This window comes from Rhinoraja longicauda, chromosome 31 (genome assembly GCF_053455715.1).
Source record: "Rhinoraja longicauda isolate Sanriku21f chromosome 31, sRhiLon1.1, whole genome shotgun sequence".
Classification (NCBI taxonomy): Eukaryota; Metazoa; Chordata; class Chondrichthyes; order Rajiformes; family Arhynchobatidae; genus Rhinoraja; species Rhinoraja longicauda.
In genome coordinates, this window is record NC_135983.1 from 22668956 (window position 1) to 22685034 (window position 16079).

General features: G+C 49.9%; 1 protein-coding gene across 3 annotated transcripts in view; it reads right to left on the minus strand.

Annotated features, from left to right (window-relative positions):
• Positions 1-16079, minus strand: part of LOC144608210 (retinoic acid receptor RXR-alpha-A) — a 129538-nt gene that overhangs the window by 105223 nt on the left and 8236 nt on the right. For 2 of the 3 annotated variants that reach the window (XM_078425768.1, XM_078425764.1), the window contains exon 1: positions 12819-12935. The exons of the other annotated variant lie outside the window; for it this stretch is intronic. The gene's annotated coding sequence lies outside the window, so the exon portion shown is untranslated. Of the gene's footprint in view, positions 1-12818; positions 12936-16079 lie in introns of those variants that run through there. 3 annotated transcript variants of the gene reach the window in all.

A 16079-nucleotide genomic window follows, 5' to 3' on the forward strand; every position in this document is an offset into this window, starting at 1 on the left:
TCTCTCTCTCTCTCTCTCTCTCTCTCTCTCTCTCTCTCTCTCTCTCTCTCTCTCTCTCTCTCTCTCTCTCTCTCTCTCTCCTTCTTCCTCTATCATGTCTTTTTTCAAGATTTTTTTTAGAGATACAGCGCGGAAACAGGCTAGTTTAGTTTAGAGATACAGGCCCTTCGGCCCACCGAGTCCGCGCCGCCCAGCGATCCCCGCACATTAACACTATCCTACACACACTAGGGACAATTTTTTCATTTTACCCAGTCAATTAACCTACATACCTGTACGTCTTTGGAGTGTGGGAGGAAACTGAAGATCTCGGAGAAAACCCACGCAGGTCACGGGGAGAACGTACAAACTCCGTACAGACGGCGCCCGTAGTCAGGATCGAAACTGAGTCTCAGGCGCTGCATTCGCTGTCAGGCAGCAACTCTACCGCTGCGCCACCGTGCTGCCCTTGTGAGGACAGCACTCCCTCAGCACCCTCGACTCCGTCTGCACTACCTCTCCGGAACTCCATTGGTATTTTACTTGCATTTGACCGAGATCTAGATTAGATCTGGGCTCGGGATATTTTTGCAAGAATTGTATCTTCAGAAATGCGTGCTACTAACCAAGCCAAAATGTGGAATCATAGTTTGACAAATTTTCACAGGAGTATCAGAATAAACATGGAAATTGAAAATATCTGTCGGCAAAATTGCCTGCAGATGGTACTTTTTTAATTGTTTTCCATGATCTGGGTATCATATAATGTGTCAGATGCAATATGGTCTTGATCCAAAATATTTTTCGACAAAAGAGAGAAATCTAATTACTTAAAGATGACTACAAAGATGACCTGGTGACTGAATACACAAAGACTTTTTGCAAATCCCAATTCAGCAGTAAAAAAAGTGGCTCAGAAGCGATGAAGCCAGGCATTAGTTCCATTCTCATATGGGCCACTCTTTGGAAGCGAACCAAAGTGTCACACACGTGACCAGGCGTCATCACATAAAGTGCTACGTTAAAAAATTCTTGTAAGAGGTCAATCTTATTCATTGATCCTTCCTACCTACAGAACTATAATGCGTGTCTTTTTTAAAAAAAAGAAATTGACAGAGTTTGTAAGATAAAACTGTTATGAAAAAAGTGCTTCCGTGTGAGGTCACGCACGTGACCTGTCATATTTGACCTCTGGCCCCAAACAAACATTGTCAGCATTACATATAAAAATCTCACTTGATAAGCCTCGACATATACAAGTCATATTTACAGTATAAAGCAATATACCTGTAATGCTTTCAGAATTAAGAGAGGTATTCCACAATTTGTCATATTTTTTGGTCACGCACGTGACTAAGAATGGGCTCTATGTGCCTCTTGCAACTACAAAGAGCCAACTGTTCTCGGCCTCAGATGTACAAATCGCCATTCCTACCAACGTTAAACTGATGCCGAGATTTCCACTTGTTCATACAATGAGGTGTGAGAAGTTTATGTATATTGTTGTGTCGTTCGTAAATGTGTGCCTCGTGTCAAAGCAGACAAAATTAATCAGATTTAGACTTTAGAGACACTGTGCGATAAAATAAAGGCCCTCTTACCCACTGGGTCCGACCACAATCACCCCTGTACACCAACACTATCCAAACACGAGGGACAATTTATCATTTATTTTAACAAAGTCAATCAACCTGTACGTCTTTGGAGTGTGGGAGGAGACGGGAGCACCCGGAAAAAACCCTCACAGTCACAGGGAGAATGTACAAACTCTGTACGGACAACACCTGTAGTTCTGGCGCTGTAAGGCAGCAGCTCTACCGCTACACACCATGCGGTCCTTGTGAAGAGTGGTTTAGTTAGTTCATTACTGTCACGTGTACGAAGGTACAGTGAAAAGCTTTTTTTGTTGCGCGCGATCAAGTCAGTGATAAGACTATTCGCGATTACAATCAAGCAGTCCACAGTGTCCCGATACTGGATGAAGGGAAGAACATTTTGTGCAAGAAAGAGCAGTAAAGTATGATTAAAGATAGACTGAGGGTCTCCAATGAGGTAGATAGTCTGTCAGGACTATCACTCTAACACCCCTAAACGGGCTTGCCCCCCCCTATATCAAAAATCTTCTAACCCACCACTCTATCTCCAGGTCCCTCAGGTCGGCCGACTTGGGGCTACTGACTATCCCGCGGTCTAGGCTTAAGCTCAGGGGTGACCACGCTTTTGCGTTGCAGCTCCTAAACTGTGGAACAGCATCCCTCTCCCCATCAGACCTGCCCCCTTCCATCGACTCCCTTAAGGCTCAAAACCTATTTCTACTCCCTAGCTTTTGAGGCCCTCTGAGGGGCGCTGTGAACTGTTTATGTACGTGCTGTTATGTTTGTGTGCCATTGTATGTTCGTTTCTTAGTTCCTGAACTGATGTACAGCACTTTGGTCAACGTGGATTGTTTTTAAATGTGCTATACAATAAAATTGACTTGACTTGCCTTGACTTGACTCTAGTTGGTGATAGGGTGGTTCGGTTGCTCGCTAACAGCTGGGAAGAAACTGTCCCTGAATCGGCATTGGGAAAACAAAGGAAAGACACAAAATGCCGGAGTAACTCAGCATGCTGCCTGACCCACTGAGTTACTCCAGCGTTTTGTGTCTTTCCTTGGTAAACCACCATCTGCGGTTCCTTGTGTCTACATTTAGAAAAACAAAGATGCGAGTTGTAAATACAATGCGTTTCCTGATTAGGGATCACTGAGTACAGAGGTAATAAGGATATGGGTTATGTTGGGAATTAGGATGCAGGCAGCGTAGCTTTAAATGAGCTGCTGAGCCAGGCATGGAAAGTGGGGAGCACGACGTGATGGTCAAGGAAACTGGTAGATTAGCTGAGGCAGAGGTGGAGACAGGCAGTGTCAGGTAGAATGTGACCCGCTTTGCTAATAAGGTGGATGTGTGCAGTTGGAAGGCTCACCTCAGGGTCAAACAGGATACCAAGGTTGCAATAGTAGCTACTGATATAGTAGCTGTGAAGGGAAAGGAATCAGTGGCTAGTGTATCCAGCTTGCTCTCCCCCTCATCCCAGGTTAATTCCCTGGATGACGGGACTGACATATGATGAAAGAATGGATCGACTGGGCTTATATTCACCAGAATTTAGAAGGATGAGAGGGTATCTTATAGAATCATCTAAAAATTATTAAGGGATTGGACAGGCTAGATGCAGGAAAAAATGTTCCCGATGTTGGGGAATCCAGAACCAGGGGGCCACAGTTTAAGAATAAGGGGTAGGCCATTTAGGGCTGGGATGAGGAAAAAAAATTTCACCCAGAGAGTGTGAATCTGTGGAATTCTCTGTCACAGAAGGCAGTGGAGGCCAATTCACTGGATGTATTTAAGAGAGAGTTGGATATAGCTCTGAGGGCTAACGGAATCAAGGGATTTGGGGAGAAAGCAGGAACGGGGCACCGATTCTGGATGATCAGCCATGATCATATTGAATGGCGGTGCTGGCTCGAAGGGCCGAATGTCCTACTCCTGCGCCTGTTCTCTACGTTTTTATAACGCAGAACGCTACAACCCAAGAGGGGAGATTAAAATACCTAAATCACAATAAATTCACGTCATAGGCTAGAGGGCACAGCTTTAAGGTGAGAGGGGCAAAATTTAAAAGGGAGGTTTTGTTTTACACAGAACAGAAAGTGAGTGCCTGGAATGCACTGCCAAGTTGCAGTTAGGAGGCTTTTAGTTAGGCACATGGATGTGCAGGTATTGGAGATGTGCAGGTCATATACAGGCAGAGAAGACAATAGACAATAGGTGCAGAAGGAGGCCATTCGGCCCTTCGAGCCAGCACCCGCCATTCAATGTGATCATGGCTGATCATTCTCAATCAGGACCCCGTTCCTGCCTTCTCTCCATACCCCCTGACTCCGCAATCCTTAGAGCTCTATCTAGCTCTCTCTTGAATGCATTCAGAGAATTGGCCTCCACTGCCTTCTGAGGCAGAGAATTCCACAGATAGTGGAATTCACTAGAAAGACTAGTGTAACTTGGCAACGTGATCGGCACAGGCATTGTGGGCTGAAGGGCCTGTCTTTGTGCTGGTACTGTTCTATGTTGTAAAATTCATATCCCTGCTATTTGATTCAGCACAGTGGAAAGTTTCTGATAAAGCGACAATGGACTCGTTTGGTGTGAAACTGGTCTCGGGGTTTGGCCGCCTAAACCCAGGGAGCGAGGGAAAGGAGTTAAAATGCAGTGTAGATCTCACCAGTGAATCCTACAGAAGCTTTTACAGATTCTCTGAAGGATGCACATCCTATGATTATGCAGTAAACGAGAATCTGGGTCAACCAGTCAGCATCATGTGACGGGCGAGGCGTGGCCGGCCACAGAGCTCACTGTAGATTTATTGAAAACAAGACCCGTGACGTTGTTTTAAGTCCACCGCCAAGTTTTTTAGGAAAATAACTGCAGATGCCGGTACAAATCGAAGGAATCACAAAATGCTGGAGTAACTCAGCGGGTCAGGCAGCATCTCTGGAGAGAAGGAATGGGTCGAGACCCTTCTTCAGGCTAAGCTTTTAAGTCGGCTTCACATCAACTCCCATTGCCGTGTGCTTCATATATTTTCCACTTTATTGTTTCACTTCACCTCTTCTTTGCTGAACTTCATCCAGGCATCAGACTTCACTGGCTGATGCCCACCAGAGTGGAGGCACCACCAACTCTACCACTAGGGGCGGCACGGTGGCGCAGCGGTAGAGTTGCTGCCTTACAGCGAATGCAGCGCCGGAGACTCAGGTTCGATCCTGACTACGGGCGCCGTCTGTACGGAGTTCGTACGTTCTCCCCGTGACCTGCGTGGGTTTTCTCCGAGATCTTCGGTTTCCTCCCACACTCCAAAGACGTACAGGTTTGTAGGTTAACTGCCTGGGTTAATTCAATGTAAAAATTGTCCCAAAGTGTGTGTAGGATAATGTTAATGTGCGGGGATCGCTGGGCGGCGCGGACCCGGTGGGCCAAAGGGCCTGTTTCCGCGCTGTATCTGTGAATCTGAATCTGAAACCAGCCACGCCCCATGCCCACCAGCGCAGGGGTCCCACGGGCAGTGCCCTGGGTTTCCCTCACGAGAAACCCCCTGCAGCAATTCAAGGGGATGGCTCAACACCACCTTGTCAAGGAACTTTAGCAACGGATAAATTCCAAGTAATAAAAAATAATGTTGCACAGGGATAGATAGAAGAAACTGCAGATGCTGGTTTACAAACAAAAAAAAGACAAAGTGGTGGAGTACGCAGCGGTGGAGTTGCTGCAATACAGCGCCCAGGGATCCGGGTTCGATCCTGTCTGCCGGTGCTGTCTATCTGGAGTTTGTACGCTCTCCCCGTCACCTGCGTGAGTTTTCTCCGAGATCTTCGGTTCCCTCCCACACTCCAAAGACGTACAGGTTGGTAGGTTAATTGGCTGGTGTAAGTGTAAATTGTCCATAGTGTGTGTAGGATAGTGTCAATGTGCGGGATCGCTGGTCGGTGTGCGGACTCAGTGGGTTGTAGGGCCCGTTTCCACGCCCTATCCTAAAACTAAACAAATTCAGCGGGTCAAGGAGTATCGCTGGAGAACATGGATAGTCGACGTTTCAGGTCGGGATCTTTCCTCAGATTGTACATTGATTCTCACTGGGTTATGGCTTCAAGTATATGCTCTATTCATGCCATAGTATGGGTCCAAATTGAAAGTCAATGAAAGATATTAAGGAGAGATGCAGCTGGGGCAATTGTTTGAGAGAGCGTACTTCACAAAATGGCGTCCCTCTGAGGGCCGACGAATACTCTTTTGAACTTCTACAGGTGTATCGCGGAGAGCATATTGACCGGTTGTATCATGGCCTGGTTCGGCAACTCAAACGTCCAGGAACGAAGAAGATGGCAAAAAAGTCAGGAACACTGCCCGGTCCATCACAGGTTCTGATCTCCCCACTATCAAAGGCAAGGACAGGAGTCACTGCCTCAAAAAGCAGCCAGCATCGTCTGAGACCCACACCACCCTGGCCACACTCATCTCACTCCTGCCATTGGAAAGAAGGTACAGGAGCCTGAAAATTGTAAAGTCCAGGATCAGCTTCTTCCCAACTTCAACAGCCTGACCGCAGGAGAAGACGACAGGGGAAGAGAAAAGACATTCTGGCCTTCCATCACAGTGAGGAGGTGACTGGAGGACAATAGACAATAGACAATAGGTGCAGGAGTAGGCCATTCAGCCCTTCGAGCCAGCACCGCCATTCAATGCGATCATGGCTGATCACTCTCAATCAGTACCCCGTTCCTGCCTTCTCCCCATACCCCCTCACTCCGCTATCCTTAAGAGCTCTATCTAGCTCTCTCTGAAAGCATCCAACGAACTGGCCTCCACTGCCTTCTGAGGCAGAGAATTCCACACCTTCACCACCCTCTGACTGAAAAAGTTCTTCCTCATCTCCGTTCTAAATGGATGTTTCTTTTTGTTTGGTGTTGGTTTATGATTGTGTGTGTTATTGCTCTTATTGTTGGACTGTGGGTGATCTTTCATTTCACTGCACATTTATGTGTATGTGACAAATAAAATTAACTATTGACTATTATAACCTCCAAATAAACTCTGAACTACATAGTCTTGGGGGCATTATTTTTGACTTTGCACTATTGTTATTTGTTTATATATATATATACCAAAAATAAACAATATATATATAACGTGTGTGTGTGTGTGTGTGTACACCCACACAAAAGTTATATATAGATATTAAAAAGTTATATGTAGAATTTTTAGTTGGTGTTTATTATGTATTTACAGAGGACAGTGTTTACATATCTGTTGTGCTGCTGCAAGTAAGAATTTCATTGTGCCATTGACAATAGTGACAATAAGACAATCTTGACTTGATATCACTGAAACTAAATGAGATTGCAGATGGAGAATGTCCGTTTGTTCTGAGCATCACCGACCGGTGGGCAGCGAACAATATCCATGAGCGGTCCGCTGATTCACCACGGACCACACAATTAGCAACAGCAAACCACACGCGCACAACGTTTATACTCTCAAGATTCTCCGCATAGGTGTTAACAGACAACTGACACGGTGCCACATTAGCAGATGTTAGAGATAGGGTGCACTGAGAATTTTGCATGTATTTCTTGTGTTTCGATTTTGTTACGAATAAAGTTGACTTTTGAAATTTAAAAAAATTGGAAATAGCCACAAAAAAAAGCCCAGAGAGAAGTCTTAAAAAGTAAAGCACCCAGCAGGTCAGCCAGCATCCGAGGAGAGGGAAGGAAAGTTTCGGGTCGATGACCTTTCATCTAATTCTGATGAAAAGTTGTGCATCTGAAGCATGGACTCTGTTCCTCGCGCTGCATCTTTTGCACAAATACTTTGAAGATTTCTGTTTTTAAACCAGATTTGCAATATCAGCAGTTTTTAATTCCTGATTTAAGGTTTGGTCAAAAGTAGTGGGTTTTAAAATAATTATTGAATGAGATTATTATTTAATATTGAATATTAAATCTTATCGAAACATATAAGATTATTAAGGGGTTGGACACGTTAGAGGCAGGAAACATGTTCCCAATGTTGGGGGAGTCCAGAACCAGGGGCCACAGTTTAAGAATAAGGGGTAGGCCATTTAGAACGGAGATGAGGAAAAACTTTTTCAGTCAGAGAGTTGTGAATCTGTGGAATTCTCGGCCTCAGAAGGCAGTGGAGGCCAATTCTCTGAATGCATTCAAGGGAGAGCTGGATAGAGCTCTTAAGGATAGCGGAGTCAGGGGGTTATGGGGAGAAGGCAGGAACGGGGGTACTGATTGAGAATGATCAGCCATGATCACATTGAATGGTGGTGCTGGCTCGAAGGGCCGAATGGCCTCCTCCTGCACCTATTGTTTATTGTCTCTTGAGAGTTGGTGCGTCGGTCGGTGCAAGACGCCTCCAGCACCTTTACCACAGTTCAGCTGAATGATCACAATCAATCACAATCACAATAAAACTTTATTAGCCAAGTATGTTTTGCAACATACGAGGAATTTCATTTGCCATACAGTCATAACAGTAAAAAGCAACAGGACACACAAAATACATTTTAACATGAACATCCACCACAGTGACTCCTCCACATTCCTCACTGTGATAGAAGGTAAAAAACAGTTCAATCTCTCCCTTCTTTGTCCTCCAGCGGCCGGGGGCTCGAACCTTCTGTTGACGGGATGATCTTGACTCCCGTAGCCGACGGCGAGCCTTCCTCATCGGGGCAATCAAGCTCCTGCATGGGGGGGTCTCAGCTCCCCCGCGCCGGCGATCTACCCCGGGTCAGGACCAGTCGAACCTCGTGCAGCTTTTGGAGCTCCCGACCGGTCTCAACCCGAGACTGCGAGCTCCTGATGCTGAAGTCAGTAGGCTGCATTGGAGCGTCGATCCCAGGCAAGGGATCGCAGGCTCAGATGATAAGTCCACGCCCCTGCGGGGACTCAAGGTCGGTCCCAGGCAAGACTTCCAGCTCCGTGATGTTAGGCCGCAGAGCGACCAGCGATACGATCCGGAAAACAATCGCATCTCCGGCAAGGTAAGAGATTGAAAAAAGTTTCCCCCGACCCCCTCCCCCACATAAACAAACCAGAGAACATTTACACAACCTTTTAAAACTTACCAAAAATAACAAAAAGAGTTTGAAAAGGACAGAGAGACTGTAGGCGAGGCAGCCATCATGCGGCGCCCCCTGGTGGTATTAGACTTGTGGTCATTTGGTGGTCATCCATTGTGAAGTCACAATAACACTGCGTGTCCGGCGCTGAAAGCACCAGCAGACCAGTGGAGTTTGGTACAAGAAGCATTTGCACCCGCTTTCAAATGAAAACCGCAATCGGGACCTCAACCACACCAAATTTCCCCATTATAGGATGGATGCGGAGAGAAGATATCCTCTTGTGGGAGAATCTAGGAGCAGAGGTCACTGTTTAAAAATAAGCATTGCTCATTCAAGACAGAGGCAAGGTGATGCTGCCTAACCTGCTAAGTTACATTTTATGTTTTTTTCTTGGTAAACCAGCATCTGTTAAATGGCAACACAGACACAAAGAGCCTATTTGCATGTTCATAAGTTCGAGGAGCAGAATTAGACCATTCGGCCCATTAAGTCTACTCCACCATTCAATCATGGCTGATCTAGCTACCTTTCCTTCTCAACCCCATTCTCCTGCCATCTCCCATAACCCCTGACACCCGTACTAATCAAGAATCTATCAATCTCCGCCTTAGAAATATCCACTGACTTGGCCTCGTAGCCTTCTGTGTAACTACAGCGTGAAAGTTGGATCGGATATAAAACAGGCACGGTGAAAAACTAAACATCTCAAAATTGTCCTAAATTCTACGCAATTTCAAATATGCACTAAAATCTGGCCTTGAAGTGTTCAGGTGGACGTGAATGATCCTTCAGAAGAGGAATCCGGACCGTCTTCCCTCAGAGGTCAGCAGCAACAATGGCAAGTGGGGCTTTTTCATTGCTGTGGGCTCTCTGGGTTAAACTCTATAGAAGGCTTCTAACCCAAAGCATATCTGCTCGTTCTCCTCTACTGTTGCCTGACCCACTTTTAGAGATACAGCACAGAAGCGGGCCTGAAGAAGGGTCTCGACCTGAAACATCACCTATCCCTTCTCTCAGAGACTTCGCCTGTCCCGCTGAGCTACTCCAGAATTTTGTGTCTCTCTTCGGTGTAAGCCAGCATCTGCAGTTCCTTCCTACACATAGAAACCGGCCCTTTGGCCCACCGAGTCCCCGATAACCATCCATCAATGATTCGACAATACTTTATTGTCACATGTACCTTGGCACAGTTAAATTCTTTGTTTACAATCCAGTAAAATCACACAGCAGACCTCACACACACATAGGCAGCGCACAAACAGTCACCAGGTTTCTGGAGCCGACAAAGTTTCAATGGTTCACACTAGTTCTATGTTATCCAACTTTCCCATCCACTCCCCTGCATTCTAGGGACAATTTATAGAGGCCAATTAACCTCTGCAAACCCACACGTCTTTGGGATGTGGGAGGAAGCCCGCGTGGTGATGTGGGAGGAAGCCCGCGTGGTCACAGGGAGAACATGCAAACTCCACGCAGACAGCACCTATAGTCAGGATCAAACCCAGTTCTCTGGCACCGTGAGGCAGCAGCTCTACCAGCTGCGCCAATGTGCCCAGCACTTTGTTTGTTCAGCTCAAGATTCCAGCACCTGCAGTCGCAAATGTGTTCCAGATTCATTTCATATCTGCAAGTGGAGATAAGACACTGACAAACTAGTAGAGGGAAAAACTGCAGATGCTGGTTTAAATCGAAGGTAGACACAAAAAGCTGGAGTAACTCAGTGGGTCAGGCGGCATCTCGGGAGAAGATGCTGCCTGACCTGCTGAGTTACTCCAGCTTTTTGTGTCTACTACCAACTAGTGCTCCCCACTCAAATTCTACTGTCCGCAGTAACTCTCCACACACCCAAAGTGGAGGCCAAGTCAATGGATATTTTTGAGGAGAAGATTGATAGGTTATGGGGCGAAGGCAGGAGAATGGGGTTGAGAGGGAAACATAGATCAGCCACGAGCTGGATAGAGCTCTTAAGGATAGCGGAGTCAGGGGGTATGGGGAGAAGGCAGGAACGGGGTACTGATTGAGAATGATCCGCCATGATCGCATTGAATGGCGGTGCTGGCTCGAAGGGCAGAATGGCCTCCTCCTGCACCTATTGTCTATTGAATGGCTGAATAGACGATTGGCCAAATGGCCTAATTCTGCTCATTTCACTTAGGAACCGATTCCATCACCACAAAACGTTTCTCCTCAAACCAGCCCAAGCAATAAAGGAAACACGTCTCAGGCTGTAAGCAAAGAGTTAAAAAAATCTACATGATGGAGCTCTCTGGTTTAACACATCTCTCTCTCTCTCTCTCTTGACCCATCCTCAAGTGTAGAACTTGTTAAAAACAAATGGAGAAACCTCCACCCCTCTGTGGAAAACAGAGACTTGGAGAAGAAGGCATGATCTATTTTTACACCCAGGTGTGTGATAGACCAAGGGCGTTCTCTAAAGACGTGTATAATGAGACTAAAAGTTCAGGCGGCGTGTGTGGCGCTGGAGGCGGCAGCACCCATCCCCCCTCTCTCTATCTCTCTCTCCTTCCCTCTCTCTCACCTTCCCTCTTCCTCTGTGTCTCTCTCGTTCCCTCTTCCCCCCCTCTCCTCCCCCCCCTCTCCTCCCCCCCCCCCTCTCTCCTCCCCCCCTCTCTCTCTCCCTCCCCCCCTCTCTCCTCCCCCTCTCTCCTCCCCCTCTCTCCTCCCCCCCTCTCCTCCCCCCCTCTCCTCCCCCCTCTCTCCTCTCCCCCTCTCTCTCCTCCCCCTCTCTCCTCCCCCCCTCTCTCTCTCTCTCTATCTCTCTCCCCCCTCTCTCCTCCCCCCCTCTCTCCTCTCCCCCTCTCTCCCCCCTCTCTCCTCCCCCCCTCTCTCTCTCCCCCCCCCTCTCTCCTCTCCCCCTCTCTCCTCTCCCCCTCTCTCTCCTCTCCCCCTCTCTCTCCTCCCCCTCTCTCCCCCCTCTCTCTCCTCTCCCCCTCTCTCTCCTCCCCCTCTCTCCCCCCTCTCTCTCCTCTCCTCCTCTCTCCCCCTCTCTCCTCCCCCCTCTCCCCCCCCTATCTCTCTCCCCCTCTCTCTCCCCCCTCTCTCTCCCCCTCTCTCTCCCCCCTCTCTCTCTCTCCCCCCTGTACAACAAACAGCAGCTGGCAGCTTGTTGCTTGTTACTTGTTCAGCCTTTCACGGAAAAGGTCCTGATTGAGCAATCGGCACAAACACAACGACCAGATTTTGTTTTTTTAAAAACCTCGCAGAACATTTCAGAATTACAACACAGGGGCAGATAGAACAAACCCGACAGACAGCAACAGCAACTCCCCCCCCCCCCCCCTACACCCCCCACCCCCCCTACAACCCCCACCCCCCCCACCCCACCCCACCCCCGGTGGCCACAAACAGCGGGGAGCAGGGGCAGGGAGAGGGAGATTTACCCCCTCACCCTCCCTCCCACTCTCCCCCCTTGCCCCACTCCCTCCTTGCCCCACTCCCTCCCTCCCCCCCTTCCTCCCTCGCCCCCCTCCTCCACTCCCTCCCCCCCACTCCCTCCCTCCCCCACTCCCTCTCTCCCTGCCCCACTCTCCCCCTTGCCCCACTCCCCCTTGCCCCACTCTCCCCCTTGCCCCACTCCCCCTTGCCCCACTCCCCCTTGCCCCACTCCCTCTCTCCCTGCCCCACTCACCCTCACTCCCCCCTCACCCTCACTCCCCCCTCACCCTCACTCCCCCCTTGCCCCACTCCCTCCCCCCTTGCCCCACTCCCCCCCCTTGCCCCACTCCCCCCCCTTGCCCCACTCCCTCCCTCCCTCCCCCTTGCCCCACTCTCTCCCCCCTTGCCCCACTCTCCCCCCCCCCTTGCCCCACTCCCTCCCCCCTTGCCCCACTCCCTCCCCCCTTGCCCCACACCCTCCCCCCTTGCCCCACTCCCTCCCCCCTTGCCCCACTCTCTCCCCCCCCTTGCCCCACTCTCCCCCCCCTTGCCCCACTCTCCCCCCCTTGCCCCACTCCCTCCCCCCTTGCCCCACTCCCTCCCTCCCTCCCCCCTTGCCCCACTCTCCCTCCCCCCTTGCCCCACTCTCCCCCCCCCCCCCCCCCCCTCCCAGCCCCACTCCACACACACACACGCACAGCAGTCTCCCCTCTAAAACACTGCGGTCCACTGTCTCCGACCCACCGGACGGTAGGAGAGGGAGCCTCCCTTACCTGAGGGGTGATGCTGTCATGTTGGGCTCCGGGACATCCCAGCCTCCCTCGTCCCGCACAGCGGCGCCGGGCCACACAAATCCCAACAGGCTCCAGCAGTCACACGCTGATTGACTGGAGAGAGAGAGAGAGAGGGACACACACAGAGAGAGAGGAGTTCCTCAACTCGCCGGGAGAGCGAGGGTTGTTTTTCTTTGGTTGGTCGATTATTTACAACTCCCGTTCCCTCCCCAGAGCGGCCGCCCCGGATACAGAGACCAGCAGACCACACCACACGTCAAACACATTCCCAACACAGGGACAAGCTGAGCATAGCTCAGACCTTCCCAGTACAGACGCACCAGCAGGACACAGCTCAGACCCTCCCAGTACAGGCTCCACCAGCAGAACACAGCTCAAACCCAACAGAACAAGCTGAACACAGCTCAGACCCTCCCAGTACAGGGTCCAGCAGAACACAGCCCAGACCCAACACAGGGACCAGCTGAACACAGCTCAACCCCTCCCAGTACAGACTCCAGCAGAACACAGCTCAGACCCAATACAGGGACAAGCTGAGCACAGCTCAAACCCTCTCAGTACAGGCACACCAGCAGGACACAGCTCAAGCCCCCCCCAGTACAGACTCCAGCAGAACACAGCTCAAACCCTCCCAGTACAGGCACAAGCTGAATACAGCTCAAACCCTCCCAGTACAGGCACACCAGCAGAACACAGCTCAGACCTTCCCAGTACAGGCTCCAGCAGAACACAGCTCAGACCCTCCCAGTACAGACACACCAGCAGAACACAGCTCAAACCCAATACAGACACAAGCTGAACACAGTTCAGACCCTCCCAGTACAGACGCCAGCAAAATATTACCCCAAACCTCCCAGTACAGACACACCAGCAGAAAACACCTCAACCCCAACATAGGAACCAGCAGAACACACCACAAACCCTCCCAGTACAGGCACACCAGCGGAATATTACCCCAAACCCTCCCAGTACAGACACACCAGCAGAAAATACCTCAAACCCAACATAGGAACCAACAGAACACAGCTCAAACCCTCCCAGTACAGACACGCCAGCAGAATATTACCCCAAACTCCCCCAGTACAGACTCCAACAGAACACACCTCAAACTCTCTGAGTACAGAGACACCAACACAACACACCACAAACCCTCCCAGTACAGCCACCAGCACAACACACCACAAACCCTCCCAGTACAGAGACACCAACACAACACACCACAAACCCAATTCCGTCACCAGCGCAACACACCTCAAACTCAATATAGGAACCAGCAGAACACGCCACAAATCCTCCCAACGCAGAGACGAGCACAACGCACCCCAAAATAAAGGACGCAATGTGCTGGAGTAACTCAGCGAGTCAGGCAGCATCTCGAGGGAACATGGATAGGTGACATTTTGGGTCCTTAGTAGGGGGGAGAAAGTCAGAGGAGAGGTTAGAACAGGACAATGCCAGATGAGAGGCGGATAGAGAAGAGGGGGGTTTGATTGGCAGATGGCTGGACAAAGTTCTCCAGAGACATTCTGTCCTTTTCTGTAAATAAGCATCTACAGTTCCTTGTTTCCACATTTTACTTCTCCGCTGTGCAATCTCCTCAAGGTGTGCCTACTTTGAAGAAGTTCTCCTCCTCTCTCTGAATTCTGTGAGACCTGAGTCTGAGTCTGTCTCCACTTCCATCCATTATTCGTGTTCTCCAGAGATGTTGCCTATCTGTTGTCCCAGTTGTACAGGGCCCTAGTGAGACCGCACCTGGAGTACTGTGTGCAGTTGTACAGGGCCCTAGTGAGACCGCACCTGGAGTACTGTGTGCAGTTGTACAGGGCCCTAGTGAGACCGCACCTGGAGTACTGTGTGCAGTTGTACAGGGCCCTAGTGAGACCGCACCTGGAGTACTGTGTGCAGTTGTACAGGGTCCTAGTGAGACCGCACCTGGAGTACTGTGTGCAGTTGTACAGGGCCCTAGTGAGACCGCACCTGGAGTACTGTGTGCAGTTGTACAGGGCCCTAGTGAGACCGCACCTGGAGTACTGTGTACAGTTGCACAGGGCCCTAGTGAGACCGCACCTGGAGTACTGTGTGCAGTTGTACAGGGCCCTAGGGAGACCGCACCTGGAGTACTGTGTGCAGTTGTACAGGGCCCTAGTGAGACCGCACCTGGAGTACTGTGTGCAGTTTTGGTCTCCAAATTTGAGGAAGGATATCCTTGCTATTGAGGGCGTGCAGCGTAGGTTTACTAGGTTAATTCCCGGAATGACGGGACTGTCATATGTTGAAAGACTGGAGCGACTAGGCTTGTATACACTGGAATTTAGAAGGATGAGAGGGGATCTTATTGAAACATATAAGATTATTAAGAGGTTGGACACGTTAGAGGCAGGACACATGTTCCCAATGTCGGGGGAGTCCAGAACAAGGGGCCACAGTTTAAGAATAAGGGGTAGGCCATTTAGAACGGAGATGAGGAAAAACTTTTTCGGTCAGAGAGTTGTGAATCTGTGGAATTCTCTGCCTCAGAAGGCAGTGGAGGCCAATTCTCTGAATGCATTCAAGAGAGAGCTAGATAGAGCTCTTAAGGATAGCGGAGTCAGGGGGTATGGGGAGAAGGCAGGAATGGGGTACTGATTGAGAATGATCAGCCATGATCACATTGAATGGCGGTGCTGGCTCGAAGGGCCAAATGGCCTCCTCCTGTACCTGTTGTCTATTGTCTATTGACATAGGAGCAGAGTTAGGCCATTCGGCCCATCGTGTCTGCCCCACCATTTGATCATGGCTGATCAATGTTTCCCTCTCAACTCCATTCTCCTGCCTTCTCCCTGTAACCTTTGATGCCCTAACACTAATCGATGGGTTCCAAGCACAGTCAGTTCCAGGTTAGCAGTTCGTTTTATGGTCCTTTGGTCATTAACCATGTCTGAAGGTTGCTTCCCAGGTTGGGGGGGGGTGGTTTCATTGTTGCTGGGACAAGTCTGAGGTTAGTGCCAAGGTCAGGCAATCAGAGCCAGAGTCAGGGGTCATTCCCAGGGTCGGCAGCTGTGATTTAATACCTGGTCTTGAGAACGAGCTTCCCTCGGTTCCCTACACTGGCCCGGAACCCGGAGGTCAGGCCTATCTCAGAGCCCTGACCAACCCAGGCCCAAGCCCGCACACTGAGGGCAGCACGGTGGCTCAGCGGCCCTTCGAGCCAGCACGCTACCACTGCACCACTCCGCACCAGTTCACACCCTTCACCTCCCA